Here is a 16768-nt window from a genome sequence, read left to right on the forward strand (position 1 = left end):
CAAAAAGCCACCAAAAGTAATGAGGATGGCAAATATATCGTGTCGTTGCCTTTTAAGCATAATTTTGAAAAGGGTATCTCATTAGGACCGTCGGTAAAGAGCGCGTGCTTACAATTTTTCAGAAATGAAATCCGGTTAGCGAAAAATCCCGAATTGCAGACGGAATATAACCGAGTCGTATCAGAATATGAAACGTTAGCTCATATGGCACGAGTAGAAAAGCATGTTCCGGCAGATACATGCGATACCTATTTTTTACCCCATCACGCAGTAATTAAGGAAGAAAGCACCACCACTAAGTGAGAGTTGTTTTTAACGCCTCATGTCCCACTGCTAATGGAATCAGTTTAAATGATGTCCTTCATTCAGGCCCAGTCCTTCAGAGTGATCTAACAATTCTCATACTCCGTTGGAGATTGTTCCGATACGTATTCAAAAGTGACGTCGAAAAGATGTACCGGCAGATATTGCTAGAGCCCAGGGACACTAGGTATCAACGCATCGTCTTCAGGTCATCCACCAGCGAACCCACCAGCATATACGAATTGAAGACGGTGACCTTCGGAGTAAACTGCGCGCCCTACCTGGCCATAAGGACCCTTCTTCAACTAGCAGAGGACGTAGAGGAAACCTATCCCATCGCATCGGACTTCCTACGACAGTTTATGTATGTCGACGACGTTTTAGCGGGCGGACACACCATTGCCACCGCCACGAAGGCAAGGGACGAAATTCAAGCGGCATTACAATCAGCCGGCTTCTCCCTCAGGAAGTGGACTTCCAATTGCGACCAACTACTGGAAGGTATTCCAAGATCGCATTTATTAAACGAAAATTTTTTAAATTTTGAAGATGCTAGCATGGTTAAAGCGTTAGGGATCAGGTGGAATGCCCACTCTGACTATTTCTATTTTTCTGCAAAACCCATCGATAACCAAGTCGTGTTCACAAAGAGAACAATATTATCTGCTATAGCAAAATTATTTGATCCACTAGGTTGGCCATTTATTATTATCTCGAAAATCATTATGCAAGGTATTTGGCTGGAAGGCACGAACTGGGACGAAGCCGTGTCTCCCTCGATATTAGATAGATGGCATAATTTTTTAGAAAGCTACAGACATATTGAAAGCATTCGTATACCACGTTGGGTACAGTTTTCCCTGGTAGCGATCAGCGAACTACATGGCTTCTGCGATGCTTCCGAGAAAGCATACGCAGCCGCAATATACCTGAGGGTACAAGTTGATAATCATGTGTTCGTAAATCTGCTCTACGTAAAAACCCGGGTAGCACCGGTGAAGACTATATCTCTGCCCCGTCTTGAACTATGTGGTGCGGTCCTGCTAGCAGAAATAGTACAGTCAGTCGCGAAAAATCTTAATTTTAACAACCCTACCACCTATCTATGGACGGATTCGACAATCGTCCTTGCATGGATTCGCAAGCCCCCATGCTCGTGGTCCACTTTCGTTGCCCATAGGGTGACAAAAATAATCGACAAAGTAGGGAAAGAAAACTGGCTTCATGTCGACTCAGCATCAAACCCGGCAGATCTCGCAAGTAGAGGTATACCCGCTGAAGGTCTTATCAACAAAGCCCTGTGGTGGGAGGGCCCTTCTTGGCTTCATGAAGATAGTTCAAATTGGCCTACCTAAGAAACAGAATATACCACCACGTCAGAAGAAAAGCGGGTCCAGGTACACTCATCAATGTTAGATACAGACTCTGATCTCCTCACAAGATTTTCTGACCTCTCGAGAGCTTTGAAAGTACTATCCTACGTCTGGAGATTCTTTCAAAGAACTAACCCAAAAACAAGAGCCTCATTTCAGTCGAAGTCTTGCTCAATTTCGTCGAGCGAAATAAAAGCAACGACCCAACGTCTGACTATTATCTATCAAAAGAGGCATTATTGGGAGGAGTATTCAGCTTTAAAATCTAAAAAACTTATAGGAGCAAAGAGCGAGGTACTACCACTGAACCCATTCTTAGATGAAAGGGGGGTTATGATGGCAGGCGGCCGCCTCGAAGCTTCCGAAGATATCCCGTACAACGAGCGACATCCAGTCATTTTGCCGTATAATTGCCAGTTGTCGCGTCTTATTGTAAAGTTTACCCATAGGATCTCACTCCATGGGGAAAACCAACTTATGCTACGCCTCATCCGTACGCAGTATTGGATACCACGGGTCAAGAACATGATAAAATCGACCATCCACAATTGCAAGGAATGCACGATTTACCGAAAACGTGTTCAAACCCAGCTAATGGGAATTTTACCCAAGGAGAGGACTACGTACTCACGGGCATTCACAAACACAGGAGTTGATTTTGCGGGACCATTCGATATAAAGAACTTTCGAGGGCGAGGTTGTAGAGTGCCGAAGGGGTATGTGTGCTTGTTCGTTTGCTTTGCAACGAAAGCGATTCACCTGGAACCCACCTCCGACCTCAGCACCCAATCATTTTTAGCAGCATTTGCGAGGTTCGTATCGCGAAGAGGCTGCCCTAGTAAAATGTTTTCCGACAATGGCGCGAATTTTGTCGGGGCTTCTAGAGCACTTAAAGCGGATATGAGGGAATTCCTACAAAATGCCCGCGATAACACCCTATCCAAGTACTCCCATCAATCCATATCGTGGCACTTCATTCCCGCATCAGCTCCTCACATGGGGGGACTGTGGGAGGCGGGAGTGAAAAGTTTTAAAAGCCACTTCACAAAAATCGCTTCAAGTTGCAAATTCACCTTTGAGGAGTTTGCGACTTTGCTATGCAGGATCGAAGCCTGCCTCAACTCCCGACCATTGAGCCCTGTGTCAAACAATGCATCAGACCTGGAGCCACTAACCCCAGGTCACTTTATGGTAGGAGGACATCTCTTATCTCCACCAGAACCTGACGCCAGCGAAAACTCTGCCCCAATCATAAATCGATGGCAAAAGTTAAAATCCCTACATCACTCCTTCTGCAAGAGGTGGAAATCTGAATACCTCTCTGAACTGCAGAAAAGAAACAAATGGAGATTTCCCAAAACGAACCTAAAAATCGGGGACTTGGTCGTAATAAAGGAGGATAATCTGTCTCCAAATGAATGGAGACCCGGACGGGTGGTCAAATTACACCCAGGACCTGACGATCTCGTCAGAGTGGTCGATATCATGACGATGAAAGGCCAGATTACCCGACCCTTGGTAAAACTCATCATCTTGCCCTACAATCGCGATGAGGCAGAAGAATCTGCGGCACCCAATTAAAAATCCTTTCTATTGTCTTCCACTTCACGAAAGACCAAACTAATGAGTCTACGTCGTGAGCCGCCCAACTTATAAATCTAGTGAAATTTCAACCAGTGAACTGACAACCTTATCGAAAACAGACGGAGTGAAAACACTTTTCGATAGCATCAAGTTGCCTTGAATGCATGTTCAAATATAAAAAAAAGGAAAAAAACACTGCTAACATACATACTTTCCGATTATCTACATCTAAGAAATGTAAAACGTGCGCAACGTAAGGTATGCGCCACAATATTTGTACATCTAATGCGTACTAAAGTATGTGAACCACAAACATTCACACAAGTCTTTACAGATCTGACAGACGAGTTACCTGATCTATTAGTGGATGTGCCTAATTTGTGGGCGTATGTCTTTGAATTTATTGGTCCTACTACCACCCTCCAGTGAGGGTGAGTGAGACTTGTAACAACAACCCGCTTAACTCAGCTCTCGTTCACCCCGAACGAGGCCAACAAACCGTTTAACCCCGCTCTCGTTCACCCCGAACGAGGCCAACAAACCCTACCGCAGATCTACTATCTGAAACAAAACATAAACGCCCTGGCCAACAGTTAATGCTTTATCCAAGCCGTCAATGCTGGCTAATAACAATTGTTTGGGAACACGCAAATTTAAGAACTTTTCACTTAATCCAGTAACCCAGCCTACCCAATACTTTTCTGATTTCGACAAGTCAATACGCCAAGTATACCGTTTTTGTGATTCATCATTTAGCAAAGATAGTTTTCTGAAATCGGACGAGTCCGAACTGCTGTCATTCTCGCTTCCTTTTGCAGTAGTCGTTGAAATGGTTGGGGCTCCTCCATTATCATTTCCCATTTCTTCATCTTCGGAAACACTGAAGGGATGTGTAAGGCTACTGGGTGAATACCATCATCGGCTTCGTCTTCTGGCAGAGGTAACTCATTGGTGGCTAGCAGCTTCGTTGTGCAATTAATAAGTTGTCTCGGCGTTGAGACCTTTGCGCTATCTACATTGCGTATTTGGCCACTTCGTATGCACCATTCAATGGCATTTGGTATACTTTCAACATGGGTGGGTCGTGAACGTATAAAGCTTTGCATACTGGCTAAAGCTTCCATTGCAGTGCCTTCGACCACATCAATGACAGTAATGCCAATCATACTTGAGATGATTGCCTTGTGTGCAAAATGAACAGCTATAGCACCGCCCATGGAGTGACCAACTAAGTGAATGGGCGGAGTATCATCCGGGTAAAGTTTAAGCACAAGATCGCCTATGTCTTCTGCGAGGTTGTCTGAAGAAAGGTCATCCTCATTTTCTGTTTTGGTGTCGCCATGTCCACGCAAATCTATTGCAAGACACTGGCAAGAAATAATGCGAATTATTTCCACGCAAAAGTGTGACCATGTCAAACCAGAATATCCACCCCCATGAAGGAGCAGCAGAATTGAGGCAGACATCGTCACCAACTTTCATTGTATTACGCTTTGTTCCAAAATTTTTCTGGGAATTTTTACTAAACTCGTTTTTGGTCACAGCAAGGCCAGAGCAAATTAAAGAAAAAAAAAATATTACCCGTGCAATAAAGTGGCCTTTGAACTGTATGTTCGCCCCAAGAAAAATCCCGAGTTTTTATTAAGAATAAATTCGTGCAAATATTGTCATTACATTGTGCATAAATGCATAATTTGTTATACAAAGAAAGTCAGCGACAAAGATCTGTTTACCAGGACGCCGACCCGTCTATTCGAAATGGCTTCTTCGATATGTTGTGATACAAATACTTCACGACTTTTGCGTTTATTGACTGTAACATCAAATCCTAGCTTTCCTTTACATTATACGAAAGAAAAATCAAGCTACCAACACAATAGAAAATGTAGTCTATTGTTGCGATTTGGTGACTCTATTTTGAATATTGAAAGGAACGCCCTCTGAGGCGCCACTTCAGGTTTTTTTTTAATGAAGGTATTTATAATTTCTTATTGTGAGAGTATTAAAAAAAGGACAAATATAACTTACAATTTTTTGGTGAATTCTTAATTGCACCTTTTGTATATTTCGGCGCCTTCATTATCTGTTCAGGTGTGAGTTGTAAATCGGCAACGGGTGTTGGTGGTACATAGGGTTCGTAACCCCCGGTTTCTCCTCATCCACTGGTGGGCCAGGCAATCTGCAACACTGCTCCGGCGCGTAGAATATTAACAAAATTTAGTCAACTTTTAAACTGAGATGAGTCTCTGCTCTTTACTGCGTGCTCCATAGTGTAGCAATTTACTCCATCATCTACCAAAACGTATCCACTTGCGTTCAGCCTATTCCAAATGCAGCACCACCGTTCCTATATCATTGCTTGCGAAATAAACAAAAATAATCGGAGCTGCAAATTACGCCGCAGCAGCTACCGCAGAAACTACACAAAGTAATACTACAAACTGGATAACCATCTATCGCCTGCCATTGATACGACTAGTTGCCGATTTTCAGCGACTGAAAATATATCAAGGTTCTTTAACAGATTTAGCGGTACCAATAAGCTTTGCATTATCACAGGCTGATTTTGTGTCAAGCGGTGCAGTGGCGGTTATAGCTGCTATTGGTGGCACTGGGCTGATAACGCTGGCACTTTGCGGTATTGTTGCGCGCAATATTGTTGGATTCATTTATGTCAATGAAGATCGTGATAAAGTAAAGCTGGGTTATGTTGATTATTGGGGTAAACGTTGCCATGTCATTGCTGCTTCAAATGACTTGGATATTGATTGGGGAAAGAAAGGCCGGCTGCATTTAATGTATATCAAAATATACGTTTGTATAGTGACAAGAAGCAAGCGTTTAAGTTAATACTTAATTATCGGATTATTGAGTACTTCATCGGCTGTTGGTGGAGGAATATGTGATGGCGATGGATCTGGAATTGGTGTTTCACCAATTTTAAGGCAATTATGGACGTAAGCAGCCGTCCATTTAGTATAATTTTGATGGTTTATAGATTCTTCAGAGAGTTCACCAAATGTTCGCGGTACATGGTGTAGTACTCCGCTAGCGTAAAATGCTTTACGACATTTTTGCCATACCTTGATGCCCGTTTTTGTTTATCTGCGTACAAAAGAGATTCAAGGCAAATTGAATCTGTGAATACTCGTCCGAGCTGAAACGAAAATAAATAAAAGAACAAAATTAGAATCAACGTAACAAGTTATGCAAAGAATACTTGCCTACACCACGTTTTCTTTTTAATGAAAATTCATTCTGAAAATGTGTGCATCCACATTTCCATGAATGACATTTTTCCTAATGAACAACACACGGTTGCCACTCTATGACATTTCCCGTTGTTTCTTACGCCGTAAACACGTTGCGCGCAATCCCATGGGATCACAATTCGGATCCGTGGGATCCCACAAACTCGAGTGAGTACCCGAACAAAAAAAACCTTACGGAAACCGTTTTATTTATTATATATTTTTTTTTTGACAAATGTTTTTAGTTTGAAAATTTGGTGCACAAAAACGCGATCAGAATCAACCTTCTTGTAAAAGATGAACCACTCGAGACCGAAATAATTTTCGCGGTTTATTTGCATTGTTTTTTTGTTAAAAAGGTTAGTGCAAAATCAAAATGTAAAACATAAACAGAAACATGTCACACTCAATAGTGGTCTCGCTTTCATGATAGAAATTGTTTTTGTGTATTGAAGTTCCGATAAAGTTACGTCAGTCCTTTCAGCTTGAAATCCAAGCAAGAATAAAGTAGCGTCATATATGCTTTAGATACTATAAACAAGGGAGAAATTAAAGTTTTTAGAAAAGACTATACATTTTATGTCGCGTTAGGACTCAGACGCGAGCTGTCCCTAAATAATTGCATGACATGACCATTATGTCTCATTACGCTGCCAAATTGGCAGCATCGCACAGCTGCCTCATTCCAATGATTGGAAGAGGTACCAGCTGACAGCTCTACAAATTACCACACTCGATAGTGTAGGCTATCCCCGCCAGGGTTGTGTTGAAACCAACAAATACACCACAATTTGTGCTTCTCACGCAACATGGCCCAAATCAACACAAAGAGATTTCCCAGACAGCGAATAAAGGCCCCTTTACATCTGTCGCACAATTTATCTACACGACGTCGATTAAGGGACAATCTCATTCACCAGCTATCACCCTGCAAAAACGCTTCGTCATTCCACGTCAGTTGACTAGTCATTTTACGGTCATAGGTATATTCATAGTCACATGTACATGGGCGTGGGTAAGTTTGTGACCAAATTTTTTGTAGGGAATATCCACACAATAATCCAGCAAAGTTTTGCACCTTGTTGGTGGGAGCCCAAGGTGGTTTATAGTAAAAATCACCACCATTTATAGCAAGTTTCTGCAATATAAAACACACTAGGGGACACAAAGATAACTCCAAATTTAAAAAATTTTATAAGTCAAAGTTTTGAGGTAATCTCGTCACTCAGCCACAACCAGATATGTTTTTTTGAAAAATAATCAATACATATATAATATGACTTAATGAGTCTAATTGCAGGCATCATGACCCGCTACGGCCAATTGCGCAAAGTATATGAGAAAAAGGCCAGCTATTTCAAGGTCCCATGCCATTTGTGTTCGGCTAGGCATCCGATCCGTCTATGCCCAGTCTACCGTTCAAAGACGCCTGAGGAACGGATGCGTGAAGCTCTTCTGAGCAATTATTGTGGCAATTGCCTCTCCATGGCGCATCGCACGGCTGGTTGCACAAGCAACGGGAGATGTCGGCGATGTGGCGAGAAACACCACACCACCCTTCACGTGGATGAGCATACCAAAGCCTCACGTGAGCCGTACAAGCCATGGAGTGTACTGGTAGAGGAGGAAGAACGCGATAACCTCGAAGGGGCGTTGTCACTCTACGCCTCCGATATTGAGACGGAGGAGATCGACCGAGGAACCAGGGAGAGGGACATCTATTCCCAAACAGCCAGCATGGCCAAAGAGAGATCGGAACCACTGCCCTTCCGACTCTCAGAGACATCGGAACCACTGCCCTTCCGACTCTCAGGGGGATCGGAACCACGGCTCTTCCGACCCCCGCTTCAACATGAGCGCCAACAGTCAACCAGAACCCCTCACCGTCGCCGAAGACCACGACAACGCCCCCAGCTGGCCAACAACAACACAAATCGCCGTCACGAAGACATCACGGCCAGCCTGCCTCGCTCTACGTCGACCGCCGCCGATTCTCGCGGAGTCATTGCCACTCGCCAGCTAAGGACGCCGCTAGCGTTCCGCAGTGGACGTACAGGGCTGGACCCGTCGCTGGACCGGTACTGCGGCCCATGATCTCGCTTTCGCCGACCGCTATCGTCAAAATAGAAGCTGGAGGACGACTACATCTGGTGCGAGCATTGATCGAAGTCTGTTCGCCATCCACAGTCATGTCCGCCGATTTGGTCCGGGATCTGCGGCTTGACGAAACCCGAGTGGGTAGCCAGACAGGCTGTGTGGTGTGTCTGCGGGGGAAGCACGGCGACAACAAACGCATTGCGACCCATGCCGTCGTCACGCCACATTTCCACCGAGTGGCGCCTAGTCACAGCCTGGATCCAGCCATCGCGGCTATGTATACTAGACCTGGCGCAGCTTATATGAGATTTTTTTTTTTTTTTTGGAATTTTGAGTACGGGGATTGGTCAAATATGCGATTCGATGTAATAATTCATGTGGTAAATTTTTAACTCGATCAGAGTGTGCCAACCTGTGCCATAATGAGGTCAAAGGTCAAAATATAGAAAAACACTTGGTTTTTTTACTGTTATCTCTTTATTTATTATATATAGAATGTAATGACCTCATTTTTCCTCAATATTTTGCACAGTAATTTTTTCTATATGTCCAATAATGATAAGAAAATTTATAAATATTAGAAAAGAGTAAATTAGTAAAAATTCCATTGAACTAAGGCGGGCCACTGACTACACAAATTATCTGCACAAGACTGTTGTTGGAATTGAGTGGAATTCCGTTCACTGAGTTCACAGCAACAAATTACTCGAATTTGCGCAGATAATGTAGTCAGTGGCCCGCCTAACGGTAAATTCATACATTACGGTTCACATACGCCAATGTTGATAATTAGACAGACTGAGACGTGCAAACAGAGCTTTTAATATTTTGTCATTGCGAAACTGACTGTGGTGAAGAAAGGGTCTTTATTAAAATAATTAAAAATAGTAAAAGTTATACTGAAATATCGTGATGGCTGTAAATAATTTTGTTACACTTAGATCTGCTGACACAAACGTATATTTGATAGGAAAATGTGAAAAAAATATACTTGGAAGCAAGTTACCGTCAAAACTACAAGTGCTGAAATGTTTTTTTTACTGTGTGCGGTGTGAAAAGAAAACAATTAAGGAAAGTGCTAAATTGGCTTCGAAGAAAATATTGCCTTTTTGGGAAAGAGCACGTGTTCCAACATTAAACAAAAAAACATGTGACGATAAATTGGTGAAATTATATGATGAGTGGAGAACAGTACAGAAATTTTGTACATCTTCGTTTCCTAGTTCTCGTAAAAAGGAAAATGATTTCAATGATAATTTGAACAATTTTTTCGATATTGCACATGCTGATGCTTTAGAAATGATAGCTATTCCTGAGGACCGAGACTTTTTAATTAAACAAAGAGAGCCACGTCGTGTTGGGAGCATGATTTCTATAGATCAATGTCTCGTAAATAAAGAAAAATGGAAGGCGCAAAGGTTAGAAGAAGAAAATCGACGCAGAGCAAAACATCAAAGATTGGAAAGCACTCAAGGTATTTAGTTAATTCTGCTGAAACAAATAATATGTAAGTTTCTCTTTCAACTAATTTTTTTTAGAGTTGAGTGTAGACTATGATATAAGTGATGAAAGTGAATGTGAGTCTGAAAAATCTGTAGAGCAGTTGATGATCGTATCAAACACCAACGAGCTGAAAAAAAACGTGGTAAAAAAAGCTTCATAGATGATAGAATGCTTGCTTGCATGGATGCTGGCAATATGTCAAACCCACTCGCAATTCATTTTATTATTGCAAAAGCTAAAGCTTTGGGTCACAATATTGAAGATCTGATTATTAATTGTACAAGTTTGAGAAAACAGCGCAAGGAATATCGTCGGCGTCATGGTACAGAAATTATTGAGAATTTCAAGGTATAAAAGTTTATTTTGGATTTGTTATGAATACTTCTCAGAGCGAACATTTTTCAGATCCCTGATACATTTGTGTTACACTGGGACGGTAAACTACTTCCTGCAATGACTGGAAAGGAAAAAGTAGAACGCCTAGCTATTGTTTTAACGGCAGATAATATAGAAAAATTAATTTCCATTCCAATTATTGAATGTGGAACTGGTGAAGCAATCGCCCAGTCCATATATAATTACTTAGAAAAAATGAATATGATAAATTCGGTGGAAATGGTATGATTTGACACGACAGCTACAAACACTGGTAAACGTAACGGTGCTGGAATGTTGCTGGAACAAAAATTGAAACGTAGCTTGTTGTGGTTGCCATGCAGGCATCATATTGCAGAAATCATACTACGAGCTGTATTTGAAATATATTTTGGAAAATCTTGTGGCCTGGAAGTTGCCATATTTGAACGTTTTTCGCGGGAATGGAACACTTTCAATTTAAAAGATCTTTCAATTGGAATGATGGATGAAGAAGTGCGACGTGCTATAAATGCAGAGGAATGTGAAGCCAATAAAGAATTTTGCATCAAAAATATAGCAAAAGACCACATTCGCCATGATTACAAAGAGCTATTGCAACTCATGTTTATTTTCTTAGGTGGCAGCATCCCGAACTTTTCCTTTCGTGCACCTGGCGCGACGTCACATGCCAGGTTTATGTCAAAAGCGATATATGCCTTAAAAATGTTTGCTTTGCAAAAACAATTTAAAATGTCTTCCAGCCATTTGAATGGATTCCGCAATGTGTGTATTTTCCTGGTGCGTCTTTATATTCCGTATTGGTTTCGAACTACTAATGCAGTCGAAGCAACAAATTTGGATTTGCAGCTGGTAAAAAACATTGCCGGTTATTACGACTCAAAAATATCTCTAGCCTTATTAGATAAAATGAAAAACCACTTATGGTATCTGTCCGAGGAAGCCGTTGGTCTCGCCTTTTTCGATTCTAATGTGGACTTAAATGTGAAAAGAAAGATGGTTGAAGCACTAGCATTAGAAAAAGAGTTTGAAAGCAATGACGACAATGGCGTTTATATGCATAAAAATGTAAATGCCAGCATTGAAGAAATGAAAGCATTCATAAGTAAAGATTTAAGTTGTTTTGTAACGCAAAGAACTAGAAATATCATTTCACGATTGGAAATAGACGTAAAGTTTTTCAACTTAGATCCCTCAAACTGGTGCGAAAATGCAGAATATTTAAAAGGTGTTCAAATCCTCAAAAACGTCACTGCTGTTAATGATTCTGCTGAGAGGAAAGTAAAACTAATAACAGATTTTAACCGGTCTTTAACTCATAGCGAAGAAGATAAACAATAATTCCTTCATATTGTCGAGAACTACAGGCAAAAGTTCCCTTCATATACTAAAACTTCGCTTTTGTAATATTCTTGAGACATATATTAATGATTCAAATGCAAATTGTGGAAAAATTGCGTCATTTTATTTTTTCTTTAATAAATAAACAGATAACAGTACAAAAAACCAAGTGTTTTTCTATATTTTGACCTTTGACCTCATTATGGCACAGGTTGGCACGCTCTGATTGAGTTAAAAATTTACCGCATGAATTATTACATCGAATCGCATATTTGACCAATCCCCGTACTCAAAATTCCAAAAAAAAAAAATAACGCCAGGTCTAATGTATACTCATATCTGTCTCGCCGATCCCAAATTCTACGTCGCGTCGCCAGTACGCCTAGTTCTCGGGGCAGACGTATATGCCGACATTATGCTGAATCAAGTTCTGCCAGCGTCATTCGGCCCGCTCTTGGCGCAAAGCACGATATTTGGCTTCGTGCTCTCTGGAGTATCCAGAGCCTAAAGGGTCGCAGATAAATATCAAAAAAAATAATTTTGAATTTGCCTTTAAATTATGAATTTTGTAATAAAGAATATGTTATACTTTGAACTCATACGTACAGTCTGTCCATCCACAAATTTCTCATCTTTCTCCCTCTAGATATTGTCTACTCTAGCAGCAGGGCAACGCAAGGTTGCGTACCGCAAGGGGGCCGGCATATTTAGGCCAGCAGGCTAACCCCAAAGGAAAATTAAGGGCCGGCCACCCTAATGCAATTTAATACAGAACCGCTTATTTATTACGTCCGTTAGCACATATACTAAAAGCAAATTGACGTTTCGTTAAGTTACCCCGCCAAAGGCCTGTTAGCTTTGGGGGTAAACGGAATGCGTGGAAAGGGAACTCGTTCACTTGGATTAAAACCGCAGCAGTTTACGCACGCTCGAACGTCTTGAAGCCGCAAGTTAAAACCACATCAAACGTCACACCGACAGAACGCAGAATCCCTGGATATATTAAAGGTAATATTGTAGCAATTGCATGCTTGCACCTTTAAACTCTCTTTCTGTTATTTTCCACTGCATATTTTGTGAAATAAAGTCTATTGAAATTTTAATATTAATCACTGCCTTTCTTTCCTAACCTCCATCGAGAGAAACTAGTCTGGAATCCGCCAGCTCAAGTTTTCAATGCCAAAGGCAATACTATCGAGAAGAGTATGCCAATTTGAAGTCAGGGAAACCTATTCATGGAAAGAGTGAGATTCTACCCTTAAACCTATTCATTGATACTGAAGGTCTAATCAGAACTGGTGGTAGGATTGACGCATCCAAAGATATGCCCTACAACGAACGTCACCCCATTATCCTGCCGTACACTTGTAAGTTAACCAGACTCCTAGTTGAATTTATACATGATATCTCCCTCCATGGAGAAAACCAGCTGATGTTGTGCTTTATTCGCACTCAGTTCTGGATACCGCGTGTTGAAAACATGATTAGGTCGGTCATCTACAACTGCAAAGTCTGTACTATTTACAAGAAACGGGCACAAACTCAGCTAATGGGAATCCTTCCAAAGGAGCCCACCACCTTTGCTAGGGCCTTCACAAATATGTAAAATAAGTAGAATTCGCTGGACCAATTAACATAAAGTCTTACCGAGGGAGAGGGTGTAGGATCCCAAAGCGATATGTCTGTTTGTTCGTTTGCTTTTCGACAAAGCTATTCACCTGGAAGCGACAAGCGACCTCAGTAACTGGTCCTTTCTTGCTGCCTTCGCCAGATTTTTATCCAGACGAGGATGCCCAAAAAATGTCTACTCCGGCAATGGTACTAACTTTGTCGGAGCTTTGCGATCTTTACGATCCGAGTTCAAGGCATTTCTGCGGGAAGCAAGGGACGACTTACTGAATAAATATAGCTATCAAACTATCGCATGGCATTTCATACCCCCAGGTGCTCCTCACATGGGAGGCTTGTAGGAGGCAGGGGTAAAAGGTTTTAAAACCCATTATAAGAAGATCGCGTCCGACTACATATATATATTTGAGGAGTTTACAACCCTCTTAAGCCGAATAGAGGCATGCCTTAACTCCAGACCACTCAGTCCCTCATCTAACGAAACTTACGACCTGGAGCCGCTTACTCCAGGCCACTTTCTCGTAGGTGGGTATCTGCTAGCTCCACCCGAAATCGACTACAACGAGAATCCTGCCTCAATAGTTAACAGATGGCAGAAATTGAAGGCCCTGCACCAGACATTTTGCAAAAGATGGAAATCGGAATATCTCACCGAGATCCAGAAACGATACAAGTGGAAACATCCGCAATCCAACTTAAAACCCGGGGACCTGGTCGTCATAAAGGAGGACAACCTCCAACCGAACGAGTGGAGAATGGGGAGAATCGTCAACATACACCCAGGCTCTGATAACTGTGTACGTGTTGTTGACGTCCATACAATCAAGGGACAAATTTCCAGACCAATTGTGAAATTGGTACTCCTTCCGTCCAACGACAAGGAGGATGAAATGTGAGGGACCAAATTCCGCCTTACAAAACCCCAATACCAAAATTCTATTTACCCAGACTACCTAGAAATCAGAGGCCCACGGTTAGTGATATCACCCAAAGTATAGTCAGGAGCCCACGTCCTTGTGTCTCTCTATCCCTAAGCCTTTTCTATCGAGCCATATTTATCATTCATTTCTTTTGTCTTCTACCCCCGGTCTCGTCAAGAGTCTACCGGAGGGCAATCCTAAAACGTACTACACGATGGCAATGGGGAAAGGGACCGCGGGACATAAAGGCGCGTTCAACCACGCGCCGTGATGCCCCGCTATCCCTAAGCTTGTGTCTCTCCCGAGGCCCTAATTATAAACAACCCCGGGTCTCGAAACGAGTCTACCGGAGGGCAATCGTACATCTTACTACGCGATGGCAATGGAGAAAGGGAGCGCGTGACATGAAGATGCATTCAACTATGCGCCGTGATGCCCCGCTACTCCTGAGCGTGTTTTCTCCCGAGCCATATATATCGTGCGTCTTTTTTATTCTCTACCCCCGGTCTCGTGTCGAGTCTACCGGGGGAATCCTCAATCTTACTACTGGTGGGCAATTGGGAAAGGAAGTGAGAGGCACAAGGACACGTGGCAGCTTACCAAGAGCTCGCAAAGCCAAAAGGCAGAAACCAGGTTTTTTAATAATACTAACCGGGGGCCCCCAGAGCAGAACCATCCCCAAATCCACTCGCTCACCCAGAGCGAGGACACCAGAAAACACCCCAAATTCACTCACTCCAGCGAACACCAGAGAACATCAAATTCAAGAAATAGGACTAGAGTAGTACTTATTCTCTCCCACCCGAATTGGAAGTTAGATCTATTTTTTTTTTTTTAACTTTGTAACAAATTCAAAATGTACAGCGACAGCTAGTTGCAAAGAGTGAGTCATAATTCAAAGACAAATCTTTCGAATTTATACCGTTTTTCTCACAGAGACTTAATCGAATAACAATCATATTTAATGAAATAATTAAGGTTCCCTCTTCATACAGGACCTTCTGCTTCATTAAGCCTCTGTGTGAAACTGGTATTAGCCACACAAGCACAGGTATGGACTACCGCAGTTTAAATTAGCCTTCAAAACACAGCTATTGAGTTTCGAACTTTGAAATTAGACCCATCATAAGTTGTTTTTTGTTTTCAAATTATGCCGTATCTCAGAAAGAATTCGTTATAAGTGCGCCATTTCTCAAATTTTATTTCCGTTCCAGAACGCACACTCACAAATTTTTATTTTTTTATTTTGGGTTTGTTTTCATAGCAAAATATAATAAACCGCAATATAAATACATGTATTACTAATTGCGTTCTAGCATCAATATTATGATATTTTTCGCAAAACCGAATTTTTTATTGGTGGAAATAACTTCCAGAATTTTCAGTTCTAGAATTGTTTTGTGGATTCCTGCAAAAAGAAGCATCAGGTCACCATCCTCTTCTGAGGAATTTTCTTCGACGAGTTGTTTAGAAATTTATCTGCTTCTGCGCGTCGAGAAAAAAAAATTTTTAAAAAATAAACCATTATGGCCGCCAAAAAGAGAGAATGGTTTTATCTTCTAATAGTTTATCATGCTCAAAATTAGTGCCACAATTGGTTCCAAAAATACATTAAAAAAGAAAGTTACTCAACTTCCAATCGCAAAACTTCTTTTGTGGGATTTCTTCTGCTCGATTTCCACCAAAGCGCTGCTACTTCCTCTAACTATATAAACACACCGAGTAAACTGCTCCCAGCGCCTTACAATTTACCGAGGTAGGTATTGGGTCAAATCTGGGACGCCTTCCTTCAAACTACGTACGTGTATCTTTTCCACACCAGACCCAGCGCCTCGCAGCAAATCTATTAGCAACAACTACGCGGGGCCGAATTGTTACCTAGAATTTATGGGTGGTGATATTGTATATCACAAATGTGAAAAAATATGGGAAATACGTTTTCACTTACCTTACGCAGTCGAATTAGGAGGAAGTAGGTGCCTTTTCAACTGGGGTGTAAAATGCTTTAGTCCACCAGGGTTTAACACTATACTGCAAGCTACTATAGTTGGATTGGCTGTTGATTGTGTATTAGCTAAACGTAAAGTTTGTCCGGTATTTCCAGATACTATCCTTACAGATTACTTGTATTTGCTGTTGTTTTAAAAGGCAGGCCGGCAGCGATAACAAAACGTAAGCCGCTAGTGCCAGTAATGGTTATCTTATTGGAAGAAGATACTACGGTTGCGCCACTTAACACCGTATTAGGGCAGAACTTTTGTAGCATGGTGACATTACTATTAACCAAAGAAACAGTTGGCTGGTGCTGCGATACAGTTACCAATGTAGCACCAGAAACGCCACGTGCACCCACAGTGGCTACTGATGTGTTTTGCCGCTGTTGTCGTTGCAG

General features: G+C 41.8%; 1 pseudogene; it reads right to left on the minus strand.

The window, feature by feature from the left end:
- Positions 1-3803: 3803 nt before the first annotated feature.
- On the minus strand, positions 3804-4726 carry LOC137235317 (protein phosphatase methylesterase 1 pseudogene; annotated as a pseudogene).
- Positions 4727-16768: the final 12042 nt, after the last annotated feature.

The sequence above is a fragment of the Eurosta solidaginis genome, chromosome X (genome assembly GCF_040869045.1).
Source record: "Eurosta solidaginis isolate ZX-2024a chromosome X, ASM4086904v1, whole genome shotgun sequence".
NCBI lineage: Eukaryota > Metazoa > Arthropoda > Insecta > Diptera > Tephritidae > Eurosta > Eurosta solidaginis.